The sequence below is a fragment of the Peromyscus leucopus genome, chromosome 20, assembly GCF_004664715.2.
Source record: "Peromyscus leucopus breed LL Stock chromosome 20, UCI_PerLeu_2.1, whole genome shotgun sequence".
Taxonomy (NCBI): Eukaryota; Metazoa; Chordata; class Mammalia; order Rodentia; family Cricetidae; genus Peromyscus; species Peromyscus leucopus.
In genome coordinates this window covers 48581133-48593094 of record NC_051080.1, presented here as the reverse complement: position 1 = coordinate 48593094, position 11962 = coordinate 48581133, and positions in this window count along the sequence as shown.

The window sequence follows — 11962 nt, the reverse complement described above, 5'->3', positions numbered from 1 at the left end:
AAGCTCACCAGAGCAGAGCGTGAAAGGAGAGTGAGACCTGTCAATGCACAGCACAGCCATGTATGGATATGGTGCCATGCACTCGTGATTTCAACAACACACACACACTCACAAAAAAACTTAGTAATTTCAACACTTTCTGGTCTTAAAACAAGTATCATAGTAGAAAATGCTATAGTGGCATGTTACCATGGTAAAAACAGAAGTCTGCGCATCTAAATAATGGCAGCCATCCTTGAGCCCTTGGTATGCTCGTCTCATGGTGTCATTGTCTTTTCATTAACGGCTACCTTAGGCCCGAATCTGCTGTTTTAAAATGCAATGTGTGCTTAATGAATCTAGCCAAAGAAGGTTTTCCCTGCGTATAACTCCATTAGGTGAGTGGAATAAAATTACCGTGACTGTGTCAGAAGCAGTAATTTATCAGGATGATCCCATTACTCCACGGGTATATAAAATGTGAGCTAAAAGGTCCACTTCGCTATTTTTAGATTTTAGTAGACAACTTTGGAAACTTTCTATCTTGGAAACCATCTTCGAGACTTAGGTTGAGTTTTGATGAGTGCCTCCAGGAATACATCACTTATCTTAATAAGGGTCTTGAAGACCCATTTATTAAATCAGAAAGAAACCTACGAAAGTAGTTACGAGACAGACCAGAGTGGCCACTGTGTTGTGTTCTTTCTCACATTCTTGGAAGTAGCTGGAAGACGAGGACTCCATGATTCATCTCAATGGGCGCTTGCTGATATTCATTGCGTTTCTTGCAAACCTGACTGGAAATTTTATTGTTGATTTGAAAGCCAGGTGATCTCCTAGCAGGCAGCTTGTGTGGGTGATTGTTTTTCATGTCTGTGGATAATAAGTATTCATCAACAAACCGCCATGCAAGTTTTTAAGAAAGTGGAAATTCCTGCTGTTGCTTTTAGGGTAGTTCATCTCCTAACAGTGTTCAGTAGTTAATGAACCAAATCTGTCGTTCTTGTCAGGGATGTGTCTCATCTCTTTGAAGATGACTATTGGGAGTATCTTCAAAATGGGCTTGAACTCAGCCACACCTGTCACTTCCGAGCTGAGTAGTTTGTTTTGCGAAGGGACCAGATGTCTCCAGACAAGGTTTGTGGTTCTCTTAACTTTTCAAACAGCTAACAAAAAAAAAAGAACCACCCAAAACTTGTATCTTTTTGCTAGATTTAAGAAAAAAAATCTGAGATAAAATGTCAGGATCATTCCCACTGAGTTCCTTCATGTGATTTAATGGGCAGCGTCTAACTCAGATTTACATTTCAAATTGAGAAGTAAACTGAGTCACACCATTGTAAGCCGTATTTGTTTCCTGATATTGACTGTTTGTTAGCAGAAATGGTTATAATTGAACCGTTATTATGAGCTTCTTCACCAGATTTCTACTCGGAAAACATTTCTTCCAACATTCTCTAAACGCTCACTGAAGCAAAATTTTTAGACTAAGAAGCCTTGGGCCAACCTTGCTATTAGGTATACAGCACACACAACAGAAGTTGTATAAATTATTAATTATGTATAACTTTATATCAGTAATAGAAAACGAATATAATATACATATGAACATACACATATCACTATCTCTATTGCCATAGATATGAGATAAAATCCTTCTTGAGAATGAGGTCCGCACAGCGTGAGAGGATGCTTGTCTCTCTCTCTCCTCCTTGCTCTGTGTAGGTTTCCAGAAAGCTGCATCAAAAAGCTTCAGGGAATGTTAGGGTCGCTTTATCGAGCTGATTCTGCCAACTTAGCTTGTAGCGCCAAGGCAACCTGTTTGGGGCAGTGCTGAAAACTGGTCCAAGGTGATGAGCACCTTACCTCAGGGTGGGACCACCAAACGCAAGCTTTGCTAAGGAGAAAATCATCCTCTGCTTCCTTGTGGAGGAAAAAAACTTCAAGAGTGTAAGGAACATGTAAGGCCTAGGGTGAACAACCCTGGTCAGGAGTGATAAGCAATAGAATGACGTAAGTAAACCACACATGGAGTTGTGATAAGCTATAAGCTATGTGTGGAAGTAGGGATTGGACTAGAAACCTAGCCAGAAAAGAATATAAAAGATGAAGCCTCAGACCTGACCAACAGAGCTCGTCAGGCCCCCGCGCGAGACGACTCTCCTTCGCCAGAGACGTGAGATCTTGTCCCCAGTGCAGACATGGCTGACCTGAGGAAGGCTGACCCAAGATCCAGAGGAACAGACGTGGTGGGTCTGGACTTGTACACCCGGAGAGATGTACACCTGCTTCCATTTGGAAGATGGGATAAGTGTTGCTTGTAATCTTACTGTGTGAACAAATGAATGCTACACCAAGTCTGAATCAAGAGTGATTATCCCTCCCCTGTAACCGGGGCATGTGCTCGCTACAGAGACTTGTCGGTGGAAAATTAATGTCATTTGATTTGGCAGCCATTGTAGATATCTCTAAATCACTCGTTTGTCCGTTCACTCTCCCACCAAGAACTGCCTTGAATTGGCAAAATGTTGTGAGTTGACGTTAGAAAGATGACTTAGAAGTTAAGAACACTTGCTGCCCTGAGTTGTGATCCTGTCACCCAAGTTGGGCCACTCACAGCATCCTGTAACTCCATCTTCAACAGAATCTGATGTCTTCTTCAGCCCTCCTTGGGCATTGGTACACCCATGGCATACACAGCCACAGAGACACACATACACACAAGTAAAGTAAATATTAATATTTATATATTAATTAATATATGTATAATTTAAAATGTAAGTTAAAGAAAGATGGTCCATATAAAATCACTTGATCTTACAAATAAAAGCTGAAATAAACAAAGGGTTTTTCTGTATTATACTTGGCCTTCATATTTTTAACTGTGTAAACACATGTTATCTAAGGGCCAGCAGGATGTAGTAACTAAGAGAACATGTTTATCTACAACTGTTCCTTTTCCCCACTGCACTCTGCGAAGATCCTCAAGGGCACTCCCAGTTCTTGTGCTGTTACCATAGTTAGAAAAGCTGGGTTTTCTCACGAGAAATGCAGCAAGGTGTACCATAAGCTAGATCTGTGGCTTGGCGCCCTATTTATGTACAGCGGGTTCCCTAAACCCCAAGCTGCTGGCAGGAGACCATGAGTGTCCATCTGTTTAGATGCCTCCTCTTAGGAGGAAACTTAAATTAATGGACAAGCAATTCTGTTATGGAAGTAGTTGGGATCCACTGACATAATTGCAAACATTCATATCATGTCACAGGGGCTGTTCTCTAGAGTCTGAAAAAACAATCTGATGTCTTTTCTAACCAGAGAACAGATTTAAAGAGCAAGAGCTGCGGAGAATTTTCAGAGAATGTATTAACGGGTGATAAACTTCAACTTGGTAATTGGTTATGTCAGTCGTTATCAATGTGCAGATATTCGTTTCTGTGGCCCCCAGTGCCCTGGTCTTGCTGAGCACTTTGGGGTTCCTCAAGTTCACAGTGCCTTTCCCTCATGAATCCCAGAGTGATCAGCAAGTCAACTCCCATGACCACAACCTGTGGAACATTTCTAATCGAAACTCGGTTCCTTTCAAGTCATATACTTCCTTCCCTCGTTCCCAAAAACCACGACAAGAGCAACAGTCAGACTTCCTACGGAACCATCCCCATTTTCCCGACGTTCACAGTTTCTTGTCTGGGACATTTGTTAGTGAGACGGAAGTTTAGACTGTGTATCTGGCAGCCATCTGTTATTAGCTAATAGAATTGCTCCCGTGCACTCGATGGCACCTTCAGAAGTGTTTCGGCTTGAATGGCTGTGCCTCTCTTCATGCAAGCTTTGACCTGTAGTCGCTTCTATTAATTTTAAAGGAAAAAAATACATGATTAATTTGTCCACTCATCTTGATAGTTGCCCTCTACTCTAAACCTTCTCATTAAAAGTATTCTCTAAAAGCCACTTTTGTTTAATTATTGAAATACACCTCATTGTTGGTATTAATAGGATTTGGGATGGCGACCCATGACTGGAGGGAAAGCTCAGTGGCTAAGAGGACTCCGCTCGTCTAAAGGATTTGAGTTCAATTCTCAGTACCCACATCAGGTGGCTCATGATGTCCTGTGATTCTACCTCCCAGGGAATCAGGTGCCCCTGGCCTCAGTGGGTACCTGCACTTGTGTGTATATACCTACGCACAGAGCTACACACTCAGAACTAAAAACAATAAATCTTGAAAAAGGAATAAATGCCTTGTGAAAACTGAAGCTTGGGAAGAGAGAGAGAGAGACAGAGAGAGACCTAGACAGAGACCTTGACAGAGACAGAGACAGAGACAGATTTTATGAATTCAGGGGCCTAAATGAGGTTAGTAAAATTCTGTTCAGATCTTATTTTTCTATCCAGTTTTTACTTTTCTGTTCACAAAAGGTGGCACTTTTTTCCTCGAATGCATAACTTGGCCAGAAAGACAACAAACATAAACACTGAGAAGTTATTAAAGTTGTTCTTTGCTTTCTTTAATGAATTAAGACCGTTGCCTCTGAATCAGCAGAGCAGTTTTCTCATTTAGGGCGGACAGCATTTCCTGTTTGCTCCTTCTTTCTAGGCTCTCCCTCCCTCCCTCCAGCCCCTGTCATGTCAATTTTCTGAATGTCAACTGTTTCTCTTTTTGACTCTACCCTTTGTCGATGTTTGAAGCGGAGCTCACCTTGTCCATGGAAGTGGTCACCGGCTCATTTCTATACCCTTGTCCTTGTCACCTTTCAGACAGTTAAAACAGTGTTTTTCAAACAGTAGGATGTGATCCATAAACGGGTCATGGAATCAATTTAGTAGGTCACAACTAGCATTTTATAAATGAGCTGGGATTGCCTAGACTAGAACAGCAAGAATAGAGTAGAAAATACCAGAGTGCATCTACCAAGGAGGGTACAACTCTATTGTGAATAGATTTTTGTTTGTTAGAAGGAGAGAGGCTGTATACAGAGTCTCAAACTCGTTTTGTTACTACAGCTGTGCTTAAAAGCCTGTGAAAAGCACCGAGTGTAAATGTGGGCCTAGGGTATTGTTTCCCATACTTTGGGCCTAGGGTATTGTTTCCCATACTTTGGGGCTCGGGTATTGTTTTCCATACATTGCACAGGTGTAGATTAAAGCTATTTACATTGCCTAAAATAGCATACGAGTGTTGTTGAGATGTCTGGTGCTTGGGTATCTTTATAAACTGATCAGATCATGTTCCTTTCATGAAGAAAAATCATAGGGCTGCAAGGTCCAGGCAAAAACTGGATTATCCTGACATGAAGTGGAAGGACATTACTCTTAGAATCAGTATTTAGAATTTCTTCTAGCTGTTTGAAACTTCCATTTTTATCTTATCACTCTCTATTTAGTTCACACATTATTACGTCTGCCCACTTTATGTGCTTTTCAATCTCTGTCGTCCATGTCTTCCCTCTCACCTTTATAGCCACCTTCTTGTTTTGGGGACTTAGGAGAACTTTCAGATGTAAGTCAACTGACCAGACCTCCAGGCAATTTCTTCATTTAATACTCTTGAAGGCTATCTTCCATGGATGCTGTGATTATCAAAAGGAAGGGCTAAAATATTCCTTCTATACATTTGCCTTTATTTTCCTTCATATGAGTGTATACATATATCTATTTAACATGATATCTGATGGGTAATGAACGGTTTTCCATGCACCATACATAGTCTGCAAGTACGATGAGTAGTTCTTTATTTTTAGGTTCCAGCCATCCAATCTGGTAGACAGGCAATCTCATGGAACTGACGTGTTAAAATTCCCTGAAGTTTGATAAAATGAAAACAGGCTGTCCTGGCTCCTCAGATTCCAGCAATGACTAAAAACTGCATTTTCATGCAAACATAAATTACAAATGGAATTATGATAACCGATTACCCCCTCCCCCCCAATGCACACAAATCACTTGTAATCCTGCCCTGGAGTGCTGTAGAGTTGGCTCATTGCATATGCTCACAGTGCTTGTCAGGCTGTTCAATCACAGCTCCTTCCAATGGCAAAGTGTGCAGGGCTCTTCAGAAACCAGTATGTCTCTATTCCCTAAATCTACTAGAAGGGCATAGAAGCGCCAGAGCAGAGCACAGCTGCTTCACAATGGGAGTAATCCTGAGTGTGTATCTTCGTTTTATTCATCTTCAATTTCTGTTTGACAGAATTTCACGCTGCTAGAAGATGTTACATTGACAGTTGAGAGATAATTCTCGTTTTTTTAAATCCAGAGAACAAGAGCCACTTGGGAAGTGACTATAAATGTCCTCTGGGTGTCCCAGAGATATGCCTCCTCCCTGTGCTGGAAGGAACACACCTCCAGGAAGAAAACAACTTTGATCAGTAATTCTCTTTGGAAAACCTTAAGAGAAGCAGATCTCAGCGGTTCTCCCATGAGTCGTGGGGTCTGGGATAATGAAACCCTCCCTCTCTAGTGTGGCACTCTGTCATTCCTCACTGGCCTCGATAGGGAAGGGACTGGGAAGAGAGGAGCCTGGCGTTTCTAAACAGGCCTTTGTCATGCAGTTCAGTCTCACAGACTTTGTCCAGAATAGAGTCCTTCTGTCAGCACAGATCCTATACCCTTCTTATTTCTAGCCACTCCCAACTGGTTCTGCCTGGGAGGTGCTGTCATAGATGCTGGCCAAGTTGGCTGACGCTCCAGCCTTTAGTGCTCTCTTGGGCCAATCCTCTTGCCCTTCTAGATCTGCTGAAGGGCAGAAGCTTTCTGTAGTAAATTCAATACATTCCCAGAGGTGGCCCCTTAGAAGGTCTGGTAGAGTTTCTATATGAAAATAGAGAAACCATTATTTTCATTTTTTACTGAAGGGAAATGTAAATGTATTCCTTCTTCATGAGGTATATCACTGTCTTTCCTCTTTGTTCTGGATTAATTACTAGCCCATCTCTCCTGGTCTACTGATTATTCTATTTATATCAAACATAGTTTATCATTTAAGGGACACTTAATTATAGATTTCACTTACAATTTAACTTTGACAAATTTTTATATTACACCAGTATATTTATTTTATGCTTTTCAATTTCATATTAAACACTTCTAAAAATGCACATATTTTGGTAAACCTGAAAATTTAACATTCTATGTGAGAAATTTTAAGTTCTCTAAATGTTTTGATAATGTTTATAAATATAGTACACATTCTAATTAAAATCAGGACTTACTGAGTCAAATACATAATTTAAATGGCAATTAAACATCTAGCACGTTAATTCTTAACTCTATGCATCCAAGACAATATTTGACAGTCATTTTTCAAAGTAAGTTTGAAGGTATCTTCTCAGCTTATTAAGATCTCTCATTAAACAAATGGGTGTGGGCCAGGATGTAACCTAACTGATAGGCTCAAGTCTCATACTCATGCTCTGTTTAGGTCTTCTAAAGAAGTGGGCTTACATAGCCTTTGTTGTTGAACTGGCTTCAAATTACATATTATCTGATTTTCAAATTGCTCACTAATTCCAGCTCAGATGGTTGTACTACTTCACTGGATTATATTTGTCTACTTACTGTCTCACTTTCTTTTGAATTTGCATCATATTCCTCAAATCTGTCAGTGCTGTGCTTGTATTTCAGCCACACAATAACTGGGTTATGTGAGCCATGAAACAGCTTTAGGCCCACATAACTGAAAAGATTGACTCTTTAGCGCTGATACAGGAGGTCTCTAAGTAACCATTTTTAGTAGATTGCAATTGCTGTGGACATGTTTTTTTCTTGACATTGTTTTCCCATTTATCTAAGCTCTTTTTGCTAACACTTTGGTTAGTAGCTCTCAGCTTTAGTGTGGATCCAGCTCAAAGGAGGAGCTTGCTAAGGCAGAGATGACTAGATTCCATATCACAAAGGCCCTAATTCAGAATCTCTGTGGAGTAGATTGATAACATACATTTCAAACATGTCCCCAGGTGATGCATCAGCTAGTTGCTAGTCCAATGGCCGTCCTTTGAACATTCCTGTCTTTAGATATTTCCAGAACGATTAAATTTTTTTCTCACTAATGCTGTTTACACTAATAATATTGAAAAACCATCAATAAGTTCATTCAAAAGTGGGTATTTGTCTACTTATATATTTCCAAAGATATAAAAAGTGACCAGCATTATTTCATAGATTCTTTGTAAGTATGTAATATGTATAGAGTTCTTAAAATTCTTCTAGAACTCATGGAAGGAACTCCTAACACATATTTGAGATCTTGGAAAACATAACCATGGAAAGCAATTTTGACTAAGATCCAAAAGCAGCTATGTTTTAGCAAGTGAGAGATTGGTAGAGGAGGTTAGTGTGAGGATAAGCTGTTTTCATAGAAGCGTAGTGGCCAAGAGAAGTGAACATGCTAGTGATCTCATTTTGGGTTTAAAATCAGGAGCATCTAAAAGCAGAGTTATTTTGTAAAAGTATTTAAGGTGAACATATATTTAAATAGTTTTGATAATTGAAAAAAAAAAAGACAGTGCAGTGTGAAGCTCACTGGCATGGTGGGATCTGCTCTTCTGTGATGGCTAATGCTGTTCATCCTATAAGGCCATTGTCCCAACCCTGGCAGTGACCTAACTCTGTCATGGACTGGCCAAAACTATATCTGACCATTTCTGGGTTTTGGTGAGTGCCGTAGAAACTGGCCAGAAGTTCTTGTTGTACCCATGTCACAAAACCCCCAGAGACCACCAAGGAGACATTTTCTGATGCAAGCATATAAGGATCTCTTTATTGTCAGGTTTGAACCTGGGCCTCCGCTAGGCAGTTGGAGGGAAATGTGGTAGCAGTGGCAGGCCCAGAGGTAGATTTTATAGGGAAAAACCACAAGTCGGGAATTACATGCTTTGGCATCTTCGGATTGGGTAGAAAGGATATGGGGCAAGGTGATTTTTTAAAACTACTGGTCTAGACTTTTAGTGTGAAACCACATTTGAAACTATTGGGTTGGACTTTTGGTGGGGAACCACAACTTGCTGGGCAGGTTTATCTGAGCTACTCAGCAGGATTATCTGGATATCTTTAAGGCCCATAAACCACAGACAGAATGTCTGCAGGAGCATACTGCCCTGTATCTATTGGTGTTATCATGGCACATTCCTGAGGTCCTTCCTGGAACTGAGTACAGCAGGTGGTCTAAGATGGTGGCCCTTCTCTAAGATGGAGTCTGTAAAGTCAAGTCTAGACCTTCATATTGCCTTCACATCCTTCATCAAACCTGCTTCCTTATGCTTGAGGGTATAGAGCATTCTATAATTCCCCTCTCCCCTTCCACTAGTACATGACAAAGTGAAGAATTCTAATCAGAGGAATGCATTCCCCAGAGACGTAAGCTGCTTGCAGGTCTGGTGTACAAATTTGACCTTCAAATATTCTCTTTCCCTAGCTGTCAACAGGATGGTTGTTTTCTAAGAACCAGGGCTTAATAATGGGAAGACCACTAACCTAAACTCCTGAATAATTACTTGGTCTTTCTGTTTATTGGGACTAGAGATTAATTTTCTTTGTCATAGCAACTGGAATTTCATGCTTTATCATTACAACAACTAACATCACTACACTAATACAGTGACATTAGAAAAATAATGATCTCTTTTGAATATGAAAGGCTAGAAAATTGTTCTAAAATAAATCAAGACCAAGATATTATGAAGCTTTAGAGTGCCTAGGGATATTTGCAACATGAAAGTGATGATTGGAGAATATTCTCATGACACTTGCTAGGAATTTCTTTTACTTAAATTTCTTCCTCAGTTGAAAATAGGCAGAGTTGTTTCCCTCATTCATTTGAATTAAAGTACCTGGCATGATATTAGTATATCTAATTGATCAATGAACACATTCAAAATAAATCAAGAACAGAATCAGCAAGGACCCCAATCATTTAATGTCTTGTTAACCATATTAAAGAATATGGAATTGATCCTGATGGTAAGGGGGAATCCCTGGAGGATTTAAAAAGAAAGTGAGAGCAGTCAGTTAGAAAGATTACTGTAGTGAAAATAAGTTTTTCAACCTGAAAGAGGCTAATGACTCAGACAGAGAGTGTCAGTTTGGAGAACTATCTCGTAACCATAAAACTTTATCTTCTAATAATCTAGGTTTGAGGTGGTTGTGCTATAATCTTGAACTAGAGCATATTTTAGTGATCTCATGAATGAAGATAAGAAAATGAATGTATGTCTAGAAGGGGGATCTCACAGGATGGAAAATTATCTAAAATGGGAGGTTATAGAACAAGAGGAGGAATACCTCCTCCACTGACACTGTGCAGTTGGCAACAAAAATAGTACATGAATTATGTTCTTCTCAGAAGTTGGATTTGGCACACAATGGTCTCTTCACTAAGTATCGTCTAGAAATAATCACATCCCTATTTTCCTTTTTTCTTTCCTCTGTCTTATGCTTTACTTTACCTGAAGAAATTTTATTAATCAACTGTCCCTATTTCCTGGGGTACTTGTCTCAGTATTCCTGAAACTGGCCAAGGTACTTTGCTGTGTGTTTCTGGTACTCCGTGTAACCATGAATCATGTACTGTAGAAACCTAGTATGTCCACCTTTGTGTTTTTTCTGCACTTTTCCCAAGAGCTATTGCAGACAGAGTCTGTCTCCTGCTATGTTACTCCTCATGCCCATCGTGACAGTATCGAATAAGAACTCACAACTGCAATGGGATCTTGAGGGGAGGCATGGATGACCGAAGGAAACGGTAATTTTGTGGAGGGACAAACGGAAAGCAACTAATAATGTTTGCTTTCATACTCTTTGTTTCTGTTTGAAATTTGTGACATGCAGTGAGCACAGATGGCCACAGTTTTGTGTCTACACAAACTCCTCCATTCTCATTCTCTGTCCCCACTTCTACCGCACCCCCTCCCAGGAGTGGTCAGAAATCACAGAATGGCTCCAGATCTCCCCCTAAGCATTTGTCTCTGATCACAGTAGGAGCCCACCAATCTTGTTAATAGACTCTACAAGTGTTTCCTCATCAAAATTAATAATTGAAAATGAGAAACTTGTGTATAAGTGACATGGAAATATATCGTAGGAAATGATGTATTCAAAAGTTCTGCTCTGTTCTCCATATGATTCAAGACTGCGAACAAGGAGATAGGGAAGCCCTGCCCTTCCTGCTCTTCAAACACAATGACTCTCTTTTGCAAATGGATGTAAACTTACCTCATTGTATCAGGGGTAAAGCCTCTAGGCTGAAATAGTAAAAATGAAGAGCTGCACGAGGTTGCCCACAGTAACTAGATTTTAAGACCCTGTTGCTGACAGTTTGGCAGCAAGACAGAAATCTTACTAGAACTGAGCTGAAAATTTCCACCCTGCTAGCTGGCTTTCATAGTGATGGAAGTTGTTATGCAAAACAAGTCAGGGAGAGAGGCTATGAGTGAGCTTACCAAGCTGCAGATAAACTGCCAAGCAGGCAATCCCTACTTCTCCAATAGTAGGCTGTGAGGGGGTAACTAACTGCTTTTTAATTGAATGGATTTCAGGCCATTCTACTGGATGGAATTCATGTCTGGAATTATGTCTCATCAGAGTCCTATGTCTAGTTGATCATAGGCCCAAGAAGTAAGTATACCTACTGCTTTTGCTTTGAATGTTGTCAAAATGCCTTCTAAATTTCTATGAATATACCCATAGATAAGTGCTGCCCTCAGTCTTGTTCAGAGAAGCTTTTCTATAATAGTAAGTGGCAGCTAATGCAGAGAATCATGGATAATCAAAATACTGATAAAATGTGACTATGGAGTGCTAAGCCCTCAGCTGAATGTGGGGGCCCACAGAGACCCCAGCCTGAGGCTTGTTTTCATCTTGACTCAAGGTCAGAGAGTGGAGCTTGTTTTCCCCTGCAAGGCTGCATAGTGGGATGTTTTGGCCAAAGGCATGGTTCTCAGGTATCTTACACCTCAAGGCTTATTTACAGGATACTTTGCTGTAAGGCATG